This window comes from Adiantum capillus-veneris, chromosome 15, assembly GCF_014529385.1.
Source record: "Adiantum capillus-veneris isolate H3 chromosome 15, ASM1452938v2, whole genome shotgun sequence".
Taxonomy (NCBI): Eukaryota; Viridiplantae; Streptophyta; class Polypodiopsida; order Polypodiales; family Pteridaceae; genus Adiantum; species Adiantum capillus-veneris.
In genome coordinates, this window is record NC_140945.1 from 43,622,459 (window position 1) to 43,639,847 (window position 17,389).

Below are 17,389 nucleotides of genomic sequence, written 5' to 3' on the forward strand. Positions count from 1 at the left end.
ATTTGGTTCTTCCAAAGCTGAAAATTAGTGCCATCAAAATTCTTGTGGGACGCATGTCTAACCTCACCATCCTATCTTATTGCAATATTAGCGAGAACCACGATTAATTTGTCAAACCATGGGACGAAGCTGACTCGACTAGTGCATAGAGGCTACAAGAGGTTGTCAATCTCTTGGAAAACATCTAACAGCTTGCATCTATCTCAAACTACACTCAAGTGACTGAAATCACCAAAAGCTAATCGCTCATCGGCAAGCAAATCACATCCGTTACAGCATCAAATGACATCCAAATGCAACAAAACTTCTAGGACAAGTTTACAAGACCTAAGCACACATGCCTATGGCCTCAAACCCCACTTTAGGTCAAGTTCCAAAATCGTGATTATTAATAGCAGTGGATTTTTGACCTAGTCATTTTCAACCCAGAATGCATCTAAATGCTTAACAATGATGCCCCAATACCCCGCCTATGCTTAGTTTTCGTTTTAAAAGTGTAAATTCCTAGTTATGATGAAATTAGGCCGCGGGTCGGCGATGCCAAAAGCTACAAAATATTGTGAATGGATTACGTCAATGCGTAGAGCTCTTACCTGCGGTTGCAATGCAACAAACGCATTCGCAATGTGACAACCGGAGAGAAAGTAAGAAGCGCGAGAAGGAGAGAAGTGAGCGCCGTTAGCTCATGCTGTGTATTTCTTATCCAAAAACTTATTAAGAACTTACAAAAATTGGCTTTTATACTTTAGCCAAGGTTTTTGGGTGGTCAAAAGTAATAATCTGGAGTTCTACCAAAGCTGGGAATTGAATGGTTGATACAATCTGGAAGCTTGTAGCCCCGGCTCATTAATTACAAGGTTTATCAAGAAAACAGGAGTTACAATATTCCCGATTTATCAAAATAATAATTGTTTTACAAGGAGAACTCCGAAAAATGGTGTCCACGCTAGCTTGCTGCTAGCATTCCCCCCCTCCTCGCCCATGTTGTCCCTTGACACAACTTTATGTACTGAAGTAATCTTCGGGTTGACGGCGGGCAAGGCGGTGCTTCAATGCTTCCAGTGCTTTTTCATATCTGATTTTGTGTTCTTTGTCTAGTACATGCAAAAACTGCATGGTGACTTTGTTTTTTTAGTTCCATTGCTGAGTAACCTACAAATCTTGCTGTGAGGTTGCTTATCACTGGTGTAAATACCTTCGTTCATCAGGTGAAGAAGCCAGTGTAAAATGCCTCCTCAAAAGCTAGCATATTTTGTGAGGGCAGAAACATGCATTGGACATAAAAGCCATAAAGAACTTCCTCTAAGGGCTACCCGCTTAAATCATAGCAAAGACCTTTGTTCCCTTCCAAAAATGAGAGCGAGGGGGCTCCTGTCTGCTCAAGATCATTGAAGACTGTATGCAAGTAAGTAGCATCCTGCAGATTTTGTATAGCATTTCGCAGGAGAGATCTGGTAGACTTTTGAAGAATGTCATGGCGCCCGTTAGGGTTTTCACCATGTATTCTTCTGTTGCTTGGCCTCTCTCTAGAGCTGGCAGCCTGGGAAAATTTAGCCATGTTGGCCTCTTCTTCTGCAGTGCTTCGTGTGCTTTCCACGTCCTTACTCGCGGTACAGGACAAAATGTGGGATCTTTCTACATGGCCGCAGGTGCTCTTGTGGACAGAATCAAATATCTTGGATTCTTGTTCAACCAGCTTAGCCTCCACTTCGGGTGGTCTTGATCTGCACCATCTTCTTGCATATCCTTGTATAATCTTTCCTTTACCTGTAAAAGTTCAACCTTGATGAGAGGGTATGGCAGGGATTGTTGGTGCCATTGAGCATTGATTTGATTGGGAGTGAGCGGGGAGTGAGCTGTGTGACGTCGACAGAGTGTAAAACTCTCAACTCCCAATCCATAGTTGCCTTCCACTGCTCATCTACCTCCAAGGCGATCTTCTCCTTCAGTGCATCTTCTTCAGCCTTTGAAAGATGGACCATTGGCACTATGTCTTCCTCTGTGATTTGGATTTGAAAATCTTCTCCCCCACTCGGCTCTGTTGTAGACTGCATCTCAAAGTCAGCAAATGAGACCGAGTGGATTTCCACTTGGGCGGCTCTGAAGTGCCTGCCTCTTCCTGTATATCTGACCTTCCATCTCTGAGGAGTTGGTTCAGTCTTTTCAATTCTGCAATCTCTTTACGGAGCTCCTCCTCTTTTTGGACCTGCATGAGTGCCAGGTCTCTACGTTATGACTGCTCCAGCTTCAACTCCAGTTCTAATTCTTTGTTTTTCTTTTCAAGTGCTTTATACACCTCACCTATTCCCTTGATCGAGGCCACGGCTGGATTTTCTCTTAATTGCCGCAAGAAAGTGGCCTGATCATTAATTCTTTGTTCCGAATACTGCAGAGATGCGTTTGCTACATCTAATTGTACTTGAATCTTCTGAGCGGACAGAGAGGTGGTAAGAATTTCATTTGTCACTTCTGACAGTTGCTCATCTTTCACCTTGCAGGCATCATAGTCAAGAGGTCACCCAACTCCTCCATTTCCTTCTGTTGGCTGTCTTTGGCTATCTGATGTTGTTCGGCTTCAGTCTTTAGCTCTTGTACTCGCCTTTGGAGATCAATGATAGTAGCCATTTGGTCGTCGAGCTCGCCTTGAAGAGCATTGATGACCATTTCTAATTCTTTGGCTTTAGTACTGCGGTTAAAGGTTGCTGAGCAGAGTTTCTCCGTCATGATTTGCATCTGTCTTGCATACTCGTTCACTTATAGAATGACTTCATCATTGGAATTCCATTCCTCCTGTCTTGCAAGTTGAGATGTGCCGGTAGCCTCTTGTGTTGCTTCTTGTTGTTTTGTTATTGTTGGTGTTTCTATAGAGATGGTTGCTTTTCCTTGGCCATCCTGAGGTTTTGAAACCTCGACAGTTGCTGGTTGAGTGAAAATTACCGTTGTGGTCTCAACCCTTTCCGGTTCTACGGTTGCAGGCCTTTCTACTTTCTCAGTCGCGGTTTTTTCCTCATATGTAGTGGTTTGCTCTTTTTCTGTATCTTGGTCTTTATCAGTTTTATCAGCCTCCTTGTGAGTATTCTCAGTTGTCTGCTCTGGTGCTGGTTCAGATTCCTTTTCTTCATGTTGCTCGGCGTGGTCAGTTTGTTGTGTAGCTTCTGTTTGGTGGGTGAAATCAGACTCTTTTTCCTTGTCAGTCTCGGCCTCTTCAGTGGTCTCTTGGCCTGGCGGTGATGATGGTGGAGTGGGCATGGGCTGGTCCTGTTGTTCCAGCGGCAGTGAGGTGGGTCGGGGAGATGCCTGGCCTTGCTCTTGAGTTGTTGCTTCCTCAGCTTTCTTGGCCGCTTCTTCTGCCTCGTTTAGCTTCAAGGCTTCTTCCTCTTGGTACATTATTTCTAAATGATCCTTGGGATCCTCGGCCTCTTTCCTTGAATGATGTTTCGTTCGAAGTCCCTTCAAGCCGGTGGGTACCCACTTTTCTGGGTCTTTTCCCTACGCTTGCCTAGTGCGCTGATACGCCTGTTTTTCTCTTTCAAATCTCGCTTGCTTTTGAGCTAGCTCCTCTTGGTGGGCAGCCACTGCTTTCCTCTTCATCTCTTCCCTCCTAGCTCTTTTTTCTTCGTTGTCAGAGCTTTTACTGCTATGCTGTTCGGATGAACTGTCATCGGATTTGTCACCCGATTTAAATGATCGCTCACGAGATCTGGTAGATCTTGGAGAGGGTTGAGCTTCCAAGATCCATGTGTTCTAATCCGGGGCAGGTGGTAGGTTGTCGGCCATGCCGATGGCATGATAGGCTATTCTCGTCAATACTTCCGGTGCACCCAAGTATGTTATCTTTCCCTCCTTCTTGGTGGCCTTCAATGTTGTCAACACATACTGCGCGTGGTCCACAGGTTGTCTGGTGGTTGACTTCATAAAAGTGATGGCCAAGGTGTGATTTGGTGTCATGTACCTTGGTGGCCTTTTCGCCAGGAAATGGAAATGTTGGTGGTACAAATGGGCTGGCTCTTCCACCTGCTTGTGGATGAGATCGGCAAATGTAGCCACAACTGTTTCCTTTGTAAAAGTGCCCGCTGTTTTCCTATCTCTTGCCCGCATGGTCATTCCTTCAGTGGGCAATCTGAGTGCCTCTGCCACTATTTCCTTTGTAATTACAACCTCTACCTTATTTCCTTGGTTGTCTGAGATTTGGGTAGTTCCGTCTTCCTTGATGGTGGATAGAAGCTCGTAAGCTTTCTGAAAGTCTACTCCGCAGGGCTCTTGTTCATAGAAGTGTCGGAGTCCCAACCTGCGGTTAGCCTCTTTGGTTTCTGGCTTTGCTGCAACATCATAAACCTCTTTAGGTAAGAGCTGCAACTCCACCGGATGCCCTTCTTCACTCTTGAACCTGCTAGTGAAGACTGTGGTGTGGTGTTCTTCTAACTGCTCTTTAGAAAGGTAAGATGCCTTTGCAGCTTTTACTGACTTGGGGTCCAGTTGATACGGGGGCAGCTCTTGCAGTTTCTCCTTTTGGTTTAACTTTTTCTTGGCTTTCTCTGTGGCTTGCATTGCTCCTGTTTAGTGAATAGAGTGCAAAGTTAGTGGAGTTGTTAGATTTTTCTCTTGAATGTCGTTTTAGACTGAAATGCTGATAATTTGGTCCAAATTGCTTCAAATCAATTTTTGGACAAGAAAAGATGCATAAAATCATGCAAGGAACAAAATTGTATGGTCAAAACAAAAATTTACAGCTGGAAAAAATTTCAACTTTTTTGCAAACTTGGCTTTATAGGCTTGAAGTATATGCCAATTACATGCTCTGAGGGAAATATGGGCTCATTTGGAAGTACAGGGTGAAAATGGTACCAGATTTTGGCTTTAGGCCTCTGAAACAGTAGATATGAAGGAAATTTGAGATTTTGAAATCCAAATTGACTCAAAATTGGCTAATGGGCTTATCACAACATGTACTTTGGATGTATGATGACAAATTTTCCAAATTGCCCCATTTTGGCCAAAAAGTAAATAATCGAGATTATTAACTTTTCTTCCAAAATTGACATTTTTTAGCATAGACTGGTTCTAGGCATGGTATAGACCTTGGGTATGAATTATGAGGTGATTTGGATCAAGAAAAGTTGTCCATAATCCAAATTTTGGCTTACACGGACTTCTTTGCGTTTTTTTTGGCAATTTTGCAAGTAATGGGTGGTCATTTTGGCTCATACTTTATTTTTGGCATGTAATAGGTGTGTACACATGATAGGTGAGGTGGATTGAAAATTTCCATGCAAAAATGTTGGAAAAGTAAATAATCGCGATTATTTACAACAGTGACAAAAACTTTGCATTTTACATAAATTTTGACCTAAACATGTTTCATACACCTAATACAAGTCCTAAATCGAATTTGGTCAAGTGTTGTCATGTCGGCATCACTTTGTGCTCTGTTGACTCTGAAATTACCGCTTTTTGTGACTACTCTGTCTGTTGGGTTGGTCGGTCAACTTTGAGGCTTTGGACTTGTCCGTAACATCATCGTGAAGCTACCTATCCAATTCTGGCTCATTTGGAGTCAGTTTGGCGTCGTATGTTGAATTTGACGCTTTGTAACCTTCGAGCCGTTTTCCGCTTTTTGAGGGCTTTACTTGATGGATTTCTCCAAACCAATCATATACATTGTAAATGAACCTCATTAGCAGGCCATCTGTGGAGTCAGGTCGGAATTCTGGCCTTTCCCAAAAAAACCCTAATTCTCTACTGAGGACCCCCTTGACCCTAGCCGAATGATCATCTGATGGTATGGAATGGTTCTATTATGTTAGGGCATGCTATGGTTCAAATCCCATCCAATTTGGTCAAGCTGGCAGACCGCTATGGTCACTTTTAGGTCGTAGGTCTTCGTGCACTGCTCGACTTCTAGGTTTTTTTCTAGGGCTTTAGACTAGCTACCGGCCATACAAAATGGATCATTGATTAGTAAGGAACTTACCCCTCATGTCTCGTGTGAGACGGCGCTGAAAAAGGTCAACTGTGGGCTCCGAAAATGACGCGCAAAAGAAGCCGAAATGCTCTCTCTGCAAAGCTCCAAGTGGAAATGAGGTGGTTTTAGCCTACCCTGGCTATCTATACCTGGACTTCCCGAACCAAATTTCCCCAAATTCCCCCGTTAGTCCTATTAGGCCGTGAAATCTATGTTAGGCTCAAAAATTTCCACATCGGATTCCTGAAGCTCATTTTGCAAGAAATCTATGTTAGGCTCAAAAATTTCCAAATCGGATTCCTGAAGCTCATTTTGCAAAAAATTTACAGAAGTAGGCCTGGTCGCCTAATTTAAGCTTCCCGCTTCCATCTTCTGATTTTTGTTGAAAATTTTTGTGCTTGTCCGCCTTGTCTTTCTGATCACCATCGTGTCTTCCGTTTTTCCATCTGAGCTTTCTAGCTAATTATTATTAATTTTTGACCTTTTTATTAGAAAAATCAAAGAAAATAAAAAAATTCTCTAAAAAAGCAAAGTGAAAATCCAATAATTAAGAAAATCCCTTGAAAAACACAAATTTATTGGTTTTTGTTGGATTTCTCCATTTTTAAGCCTTCCTATCATTAAAAATGATGAAAAATATCCAAAAAAGAACTATTTTTTATGATTTTCTGATAGTATATACATTATTTACACTCATCGAGAAGATATTATCAATGGCTTTTTCGCAACTGATGAATTATAAGGGCATTATTAGGTAATTTTGCAAAAAATCACACGTTAACATGAAACTTTTTCCTCCCTCTTCAAACATTGCCCTTAATTACTTAGTACTTAGTACTCTTCCACCCCTCCTAGATGGCGTTCTCCGGGACGACTGTGTGCATGGGTTGAACAATTGTGTCTATGCATAGCCTGATTGGCTCTACCATGGTATGAAGATCAATGCAATTCAATTCAATATGTTGTGCAAGAGCTGGGTCTTGAGTCAATAACTTAAGGGTTTTCGATGTCGAGGTTTGTTGTTGGTATCTTCCAAAGAGCAAATCTTGTAGCCTTTGTGCTCTCTGTTTGATAGTACCATCAGGGTGTTTAAGCACACTGATTGCTTGAGCTGTTGGTAACACTTTAGACGGTTGTCGAGCTTTTTCTCGCCATTGGTAGCTCAGTCTGCTTGGTGCATGGCTTTTGAAGTCTGTTGAGACTTAACTCGCCACTGTTTGATTGGTTTCGCGTTGTGTGGAGAAGATATGTGCTCCTTTTTCTTCCAAACCTTTTTTATGTTAGGTTCCTTGATCATAGATGCTCGATTCTGTGCTCAAATCCTTAGAACCGTCTTCTGTTTCTTTGGTGAAATTTTAGGCACCCAGATCTGATTTGGTTTATCCACAAGTTGTGCTTTTGGTACCCTAATTTTCCTAACTCCTTGCATGCTACTTGTAGCATTTGTTTATCGAGGGGGTGGAGAAGATTTGCTTCGTGGATTGGTCCTCTGATTGCACCTTTTCCATTCCTCTTTGCTTGGTGCAATGGGAACAATGAGTTGCCCTCCTTTAAGTGATAGCTTTAGCTGATTTGTATCCCATTCTGGTACTGCTTTGTATGTTCGCATCCAAGGAATACCAAGAATCATAGTTTCATTCATGTGTTCATCTGGCAAGCATACAAACTGATACGGACATGAACATCCAACCACGTTCAAGTTGACCACTCCCAATATTGGAGTCGAATTCTTGTTGCATCCTTTGATTGTCGTTATTCCTGCGGCGGTCAATGCTTGACTTGTTGCTTTCTTGTATGTGGAATAACTGACTGCATTCACTCTAGCTCCTGTGTCTACCAAAGCATTCACTCTTGCTCCTATGTCTACCAAAGCATTGGTGCTATGATTGTTGAGCTGTACTTTGATGCGGAGATCCATTCCATCTAACTAGTCGTCATTTGTTGAAACTGCATCTTTAGGTAATTCCCATTGTCGATAATCCAAAGTGTTGATGGGAATCGGTATCTGTTGATTCTTGAGAGCAGCTTTACGCTTGAGTACCCGAAGTCTAGCTTCCTCTTGGGCTTTCTCAATGACCTGCTATCGCTTCATCTTCCTTTGTTTGGCTGCATGCATTCTCTCTAGCAATTCATTGGTTAGTGGCAAATTGTATTTCTTTAAACGCCATCCACTAATAGCCATTGGTTCACCATCTAAGGTTGATAATTTTATTTCTCCACTTGGAGATACATCTTCAATGATAAATGGTCCATTCCCCTTTTTCTTAAACTTGGGAATGTGTTGCTTAAGGGAATAGACTATAACTAAGTCTCCTTTCTTGAAAATTTTGGTGATTAAGTGGGAATCAAAAAACTGTTTTTGTTTCCGCTTTTGTGCATAGATATGAGCTACAGCAGTTAGCCTTTGCTCGTCTAGATTTTCCAAATCTTCAAGTCTTTGTGACAATTCATGTCCAGTCCACTCAAGAGTTTGTGCTACCCTTAATGTCGGCAATAGAAATTCTATTGGCAGTATGGCATCAAGACCATAAACAAGGTTAAAGGGTGTAGCATTTAAAGCTATTTTGAATGAAACTCGATAAGCCTATAGAGCAGCATGGAGATTCATTTCCCAGTCAGTCCTTCCTGAACTAAACACTTTGGTCACTATTGAGCTAAGAATTTTATTCGTATGCTCAGCTTGTCCGTTTGCTTGTGGGTGATAGGGAGCTGATTTGTTATTGATAACCATAAACTCATTTAGCAGATACTCTATTACCTCGTTGAGGAAATGAGTTCCCCGATCACTGACAATCTCTATTGGCAGTCCATACCTTACAAATACATACTCATATAAGAATGCAGCAGTGGTTCTGGCATCATTCTTTTGAGTCACTTTAGCCTCCGTCCATTTGGTCAAATAGTTCGTAGCTACAATGATATATTGAGCTTGGGTTCTATAAGCAAGTGGTTGTATCGGTCCAATAAAATCTATACCCCATTTTGTGAAGGCCCTGGCCCCCATCATTGGCCTTAAGGGCATGCTGTCTACACATATTGGCATTTTTGCTCGTTGACAAGCATCACACCTTCGAACATATTCTTTGGCAGCTGCAAAAAGTGTTGGCCACCATATGCCTGCCATCAAGATTGCTCTTGTGGTGGTCTCACTAGAAAAGTGACCTCCAGCTAATCCAGCACGTGCTTGTTCTATAATCGGAATATACTCGTTTTCATTTGCACAAAGATGAAAATGTTGATCTTTACCTCGCCGATATAATTGGTTCCCAATGAGAGCATAGTCTCTTGCTTCCGTTTCAATTGCTCTTTGACGGCGTTACTCATATCCTCAGGAAATGTTCGACTTGATAAGTAAGTAACCAGATAGTTACTCCACTTAGGAACAAGTGACATTTGAAACAATGTTACATGAGGAATGGGTTGTTGTTTCTGACATTGAGGGCAATCCCTTACAAAAGATCGAACATCTCTCCTCATAGTTGGCCAAAATACTCCAAGTCTTAAGATTCATTGCATAGTTTGGTCTTCCGCAAAGTAAAGTCCTACTATGGTAACATGTGCTTGACTTAGGTATTGATCCCTCTCTTCAGGGTTAATGCATAAAAGCAATATCCCGTCTCGATTTGTTTTATATAGCCTCCCAGCTAGTAATTGATACGTAGCCAATTGCTCGATTAAATCAACAGTGATAGGGAGTGGTGAATCCACTTGAGCTATCGTCATTAATGACACAATTTTTTCTGAACATCTTGGTATCATTTCCACGAAGAACAAATAGGCATCTGGTAGATCATCATCTACCCCTTTAGGTGATTCCCCCGAAACAATCCTGGGCAAATGATCTGCTCGTTTTGATGTGTAGTGCCTTTTTTAACAACCACAGTGAAATCAAATTCGAGAAGAATGATGAACCATCTCATTATTCTCTCTGTGCTGCATGGTTTGTTGACCAAACATAACAAAGCTTGGTGGTCCACAAAGAACACAAACTTGTTGGCCAATAAGTAATGTCTATACTTTTTAACGGCATAGATCATTCCTAGTCCTTCTCTTTCAGTTGTGGTGTAATTCTTTTCTGCCATATTTAATTGTCGACTAGCATAAGAAATAGAAAAGTCAAATTTTCCATCTCCTGGTTGGGCTATTATACAACCAATAGCAAAGTTTGAAGCATTTATGTGCACGTGGAATACTTTATCCTAATCGGGTGCTTTCAATATTGGAGATGAGGTGAGAGCTTGCTTAAGCTTTATGAAGGATTCTTCACATGCCTCGATCCATTTAAAGTGCGTAATCAAGCTATACATGGGTTTTGCAATTATAGCATACATGTAGATGAACCGTCGGTAATATCCACAATGTCCCATGAAGGCTTGTACCCCTTTGACTGTTGTTGGTCTAGGCAAATCAGCAATGACATGAATCTTTTCAATATCGGTAGCTATGCCATTTTTAGACACTATATGTCTAAGAATTTTCCCTTGTCTTCCCATGAATGTGCACTTTTCAGGGTTTAAGCAAATCGTGTAAAGTCTACATTTCTCAAATACCTTTTTGAGGTGTTCAAAATGATCAGCTCGGATTGACGAATGTACTCATAAATCATCCATGTATACTTCCAAGAATTTTCGAAGATACTCTTTGAAAGCATGGCTCATCAATCTCTGAAATGTGACTGGAGCATTAGTTAACCCAAATGGCATAACCCAATAGGCAAATATACCTTATTCTGTTGCAAAAGCAGTTTTGAGCTGATCTTTTGGGTCAACCAAAAGTTGATTGTATCCCGAAAAACCATCTAGGAAGCTGTAAGCTTCTTTTCCTGCCACTCGTTCTAAAACGTGATGTGTTATCGGAAGAGGAAAGTTGTCTCTAATGGTAGCTGCATTCACTTTTTTGAGATTGACGCACACTCGTAATTTCCCATTCTTCTTAGGTACTACCAAAATTGGGGACACCCAATCAGTGTGTTCATGTGCGCAATGTCGCACGTGTCAATGCAAGGAACTTGCCGATACACTGTGTGCGAGCCACAAATGGCTCCAAGCACACAACAAGCCTAAACTAGTAAGCTCAAAGATGGCGATGGCGTGTCACTCACCACTCTACGCTTGCTGTCGTGGAGGATTCCTTGCCGCCAAGAAGAGGGAGACGCCGCTACACCGCGCTCAACCGCCTTGCCGCCGTCGTGCCGCCGCAATGCTCAATCGCACACACACACTCTCTCTCACGCATACACACACACAAGGAGATGAAGAAGAAGAAGATGGAGATGGAGCAAGAGCACTCTTCAATTGCACAAATGAGAGAATTAGTGAATTTTAGGTTTAGTTGACTTTTATATGAGCTTGCCCCATTCACACTTGGGGGCCCATGCTTAGCTAACTAATCCCTTGAATGTTCTAGTTAGAGTGCGCCTCTCATCGGCGATCACTCTTACCCTTTTCCTATTGGACCGACAAGCCTGGTACCTGACTCTACCAAGTAAATAATACAACGTCCGCCGTAGGTTACAACGTCCGTCGTAGGTGATAGGGTGTCCGTGAGCCGTGAGGGTTAACATGCCCCCCTTCCTGATGTAGATTCCTTCCTCGGAAGCTATTGAGTTGAAGTGCGTTCGTCGATGTGGAAGAGATTTTGACATGAATGTCCTTAGCCTCCTTCAGTCACTACAAAATCAAACGACATTGGCACAATAATTGCATTCTCATAAGCAATTAAAAAGCATATGCAGTTGTAGGCAGACAATTTGATTGACAACATAATTTTAAACCATTTGTGAGCAATAAACATTAAATTGCAATATAATCAAATGCATAAACAGATGTAAAGGTAAAGATTAAACAAGTATGGGATCGCTAATTTAACGGTCAAAAGGCACTAGAGATCGACTATTAATACCATGGGTAAACTTCTTAATTTTCTCTGGTCAATTAAGTTGTTTAATCGCGCGAGAGCCAAGTATTTCATGTTCGAGGGCTGACTAGAGACTATACCTAGAAGACCTTGTAGTTAAGCTACGATAAAAGGAATTTCTCATGAAATCATCGCTTGACTGATTACTTTTTCATTGACCCCCCAAAGCCTTTTCACAGTGATTCCATTTTGATGTGTGTGCTTATTTTGTATGCCTTGGGTTTTTTGCTTTTCAAGGAAAAGCGCCCACACTGGGAACCTCTAGGGCTCTAGTACCATAGGCTATACATGTGAGTGAAGTACCAAATCAAGCTGAGGTTTCTCTTCCAGCTTAAGATTTTACATTGTGGCACTTTGATTTGTTTTTGTTTGTTCATTTTCAACATTTTAATTTTGTAACTTTTGGGGGGTCATATAACACTATTACACCTCCCCAGACTCATCACACTAGTAAACTCCCTTTATAATACTTAACCTAAAGGTCAATAGGGACTAAGCCTAATAGAAAGCCATAGTACATTTCACACAATGCTGCCTAAATTGGATTAAGAATCTAAGTAACCATTAATTATTAGGAAGGCATTCCCCATGGTATTAAGAGAAGATCTCTAACACCTAGCTTGGTCAAACTAGCTTATTCGGACTGCTTGACTTTTAAACCTAGACAAGTTCTTATGACAAAAATTACATTGAATTTAATGTTTGATACTAAGCAAACATGTTGAGTATTATGCCACCAATCACAATTAAAGCAGACAAACATGGATGCAAAAAGATAAGGGACAATGCTAATGGACAAGAAACACCTGTTTGTGTTGATGGTTGCGCTTGATTTGAAGTGTGAACGAGAGAAAGATTCCATGAAGGTCCAAATTCTAATAACAGCAACACGTTCTTGTACACACTAGGAAACACAAAGAATACCTCTAGGAGGCATATCAGTGGGAAAAAAAGAACTTTGCTAATCACTCAACTCTAAAACAGAAACACTCCTATCGTACTAATCTTACCTACCCTCCATCACTCGAGTGATGAGGATCAAAGGTGTTTGATGACATAGGTTTTTGTTTCAGTGTACCTGATGTGAATGTGTACGTCTGGGTCAATTTTTTGACTTTTATTGTACATACTCGTTTGCTAATTGCTCTTGCCTTTATTATTATTGTTTTTTGTGAGTATAAGTCTTTATATATACATTCCCTAAGATTGGGAGACTGAGAGGTCAGGGACGAAGGTTGAGAGGGGAGTGAGTGAATGATGACTGTCAGCAAACACTCCCCCCTTCCTTGGGTAGATCATACTGTTTGAAATGTGCTCGTCACCCTTTGAAACCAATTGTTTCAGTTGGTAATAGGTGAGGATTTTTGCCAGTAGTTTTCTATTACCTTAGGTGCCTCGTCGAGTTGTAAGGGCGGTAAGGTACTCTCCCAGGATCGAACTTGAAGTAGTGCATCATGTAATAATTGAACAATGGGATGTGTCAAATCTTTTGTAACTTCATGGAGGTCCACTATTGTAGGTGGAGGCTGTGGAGAATCTTTTACCTCTATGGATGCATTATATGAGGAGCTACAAGCTTCATGAGACTCCCCCCTTCTTGAGCTAGGTGGAACAAATCATTCTTTCTTCGGTACCCAAACTAGCTCTGGAGCGAGTGTGTAGCATTTTTTGATTTTTTTCTTTCCACGATCGTCGATTCATTTTGGAGCTACGGGATTGGGCTCACATGGGTCAGGTGACAAGTAAGAACACAATCTACGTTTTGGTACCCATATTTGATCATTTCTTTGATAGTAGCCTTGGGCTTCCAGTAGTCGTTTAGGAATCCAACGCCATGTTTCCTTACATTTCTTGGGGCGAGTGGGACATTTCTTACAAGGCTTCTATTTTTTAGCATCAACCATGGTCGCTAAAGAAGATTTAGGGACCCACTTGTATGTTTTCTTTGTTATATGAGGATGAGTCTTGTCAAAAGCTATATACATTGCTTCTAGCATATTTAAAGGTACGAGTGGTGGTATTTCATCCCCCTCAGGTGTTACCCAGGTCGTCCCCCTATTTCCCCAAGTGTCTATGGTTGCTGCTAGGTGGACCCAATCCACATTGTCTGACCCAGTCATCCCAGGTAGTACATACATATAAGGAGAATCTTCCCCAACATCAGTGTCCGCTTTACACCTGTAACAATACTGCAATGGGGCCGAATGAACTGTGGTGTCAGATCTATGATCAATTATAAACCTGTTTCCTAGAGGATGTGCTCGACCAATCACAATATCCACTCAAATGACAGAATCTTGGAACTGTAAGTAGACATGGTTTTTAGACCAGTCATGCACCATTTTTGCTTCCCTCATGAAAGGACGTCCTAAGATCATCTTAGATGCCATAGTGTGTTTGGAGAAATCCATAACAATGAAGGTAATCCTTATTTTATGTCCAAAGACCTTGACCTTGAGATCTTCTAGCATCCCAATAGGTTTAACAATAGACCCATTGGCCATCTTCACTACTATGGTTGTGGTCGCAAGGTGAGGTCTCCCCATAGTTTCCCAGCAATTTTTAGTCACAATGCTAGCCCCAACGCCACCATCAAGGATTCCCTTCACATTTAATCCCTTAGTAGTGATTGGTATGGTTGCATTGGATTCATCACCCTCAAAGTATTGTCCCAACTTGTTAACAGGTATTTCTATAACAAGGTTCTCATCTAGGTTGGGTTGTGGATCTAAGTGTTCCTCTTCTATTGGCATCTCCCCAGCTCCATCCATCTGTGCAAATTGTGGTAGCCCAAACTTTAGTTCTCCATTGAGCAAGGCTAGAAGAACTGAGACTAGCTCAGGGTCTTTATATAGTTTGGACATGATGGTGGTTCTAACTTCTGAAGACATGAAATCCATCAATTTGGCAATGTTTAACGGCACTTTCTGGGCTTCAGTCCCTTGATGTGGGGAAGATGGGATCTCCATTTCTTCGATAGGATCAGGTAGTCCCTCTGCAAACATTCTTTCCATCAAGAAGTGAGTACGCCCACTTTCCCATGACTTTAAGTCACTTTCTTCTTGGATGACACTAGGTATGGCTAAGGGTCTATGGACTTGGTGAGGTTGTTGTTGTGTAGGGAGCACGGTGTCTATAATTTGGATCTACCTAGGTGCTGGTTCTAGACCCCTTTGGGTATCTTCTACCAAACTCCTTAATTGCTTGACTCGCTCAATCTCCTCTGTAGGGTTTGGATAAGTTCCTATCTTCTTCTTGGATCGTGGCCATTGTGGCTCATAAAGATCTTCCTTGTTGGTTTCTATCTTCGTGGTCGTTTTGGTCTCCATGGTTTCACCTGAATCAGAATCCTCATACGGGGTCGTCACCAGTCCCTATGTTGGTCTTTGAACTGGGTCTAACTTCGCTGCTTTTTGCGATCTCTTCCTTCGTGTTTTCTTCTTTTTCTGAGATTTGGCAATTGATGCCGTGTCTCTTTTCTCAAGAATATATTTGTTTTTGGAGCATCGATCGTGTGAGTACGTTTACTGGTACCACATGTGTACTTTGTGATGGCTCCTGGATAACTTCAATCAAATTTAATGGCGTGATCTTCGGTGCATTTGGATTATTTGGACATTGGGCAATCAAATGATCTATGCCACATCAATTACACATGAGTATTGGCATTGTAGATGTGCTCGCTTGACTGGTTTGCATTAGTGTGGCATTCTTTTGTGGCCTAATAGGACACTCGACTACACGATGTGGGCCTCCACACTCATACCATTGAAGAGGTGGTCTCTTAGTAGTGTAATTGATATTTTGGCCTCTTTCCGCAAGAGCAGCTACTTTATATACAGGTTTGACTTGTCCCCAATAGTCCTCCATGTAGTATTGTAGACTTTCTTCAAGCACATCCATCCCATAGGCAATATTAGGATCTATATCTTCCTCACAGCCTTCCAAACAAGCAATAGATGACTCACAACCCACTTGATTCACAGAAGTGATTCTCGGATGTGGTGGTTGCGGTCCTAGCACTGGAGGTGGTAAGGGTGTTGTTTGAACAACATTTTGGGCCCTAGGGACCATGTGTTGTGCTGTTTGTTCAAGAGGTGGGGCCGGCATCAATGCAGGCACTCGAGGTGTGTCTGTCCATGCTAAGGTTGGTCTATTGGCCATCGCGTGCTTAAATACTATGCAATCCTTAGCTTGATGACCATACCTCCCACAGGCATTGCAGTTCCCATTGAATTTTACTCTAAAAGTAGGGCATTCACTGGTACTATGCGGTCCATAGCATACTGAGCACCATTGTTGCTCCCTTCTTGGATATATATGATTGTTTTGCGGAGCACGATTGTCTCTAAGACTCTCTTGAATAGCCTTGGTGAGATCTACTAAAGTCATCTCAGATATCTTTGGCTCCTTAGTAATAGGATTTAGTGTCATTGGCTGATGCCCTGATGCTTGCGAGCTAATAGATTTAGGCTCAACAGACACTCTTTCTCCTTGAATCATTAAATTATCCTCCAATTGGATCGCATTGGTGGTGACTGCTTCCCAAGTGGTGATACCTCTAATGACTAAGCCATTGTAGATATCCTCATGTTGAATCCCCTAATGAATCTATCCAAAAATTGATTATTGTTGAAGCGCTCATTTGGATTACAATGAGAATTCAAATGCTTCAAGCGACTTATAAAGTCTCTCACAGACTCTCCTTCCTCTCGTTGGGCTTTCTGGAGCTGAGAGGCTACACCCCAAAGCACTCCCTCTCGTATATATTCTTTCAAGAACAGTCTCCTAAGACTAGGGTAAATCGTTTTTTCTTCCACCCTTAGGGTTCTATACCAATCCCCTGCATTCCCACTTAAGGTTAGGCTTAAAGAATTACTCTTATGCAGGTCATTGTGTTCTCCTAGAGAATTGCATATTTGTTCAAATACTTCGATATGCTTTCTTACATCCCCGTCTCCACTAATTTTTTGTGTGAGCTTGGCTATTTGTACTGCCTTACTTCTAGGCTCTCTATCAGGTGTGTTAAGCATATTCTCAGCAATAGATTGACCAATAGCTTGAGCAAATGTTGCCAAGTCACCTAAGTGAGCAGGCACCGTGGGTGGAGGTGCTCCAGAGACTACATGTGGAGTAGGTATTGGCATTGGTCTTGGCGCATAGGAAGCCCTTGGGTTCCACGTTTGGTATGATGTAGTGCCATGTGGCGGTCCAAAGTTCATATGTGTGGCCCTAGGCATAGTAGACGTCGGATGTGACATGCTAATGCTAGCCGGTATGGTCCCATGGAAATAAGAACTTGGGTGTTGTGGTTGTGGAGCATAGGTAGTTGAAACAATGGGAGGAGTAGGGACTACATGAGTACGAGGACCCATGGGTGTATACGATTGGTTCAATCTTTTAGGTACTGTTGCAGGCATTGAGCTATCATGTAGTGGTGCTTTACTAACAAATGAGGTCCATGGCGTATTTCCTGGCATGCCCATCATTAGGGTAGGCATGGTAGCCGTG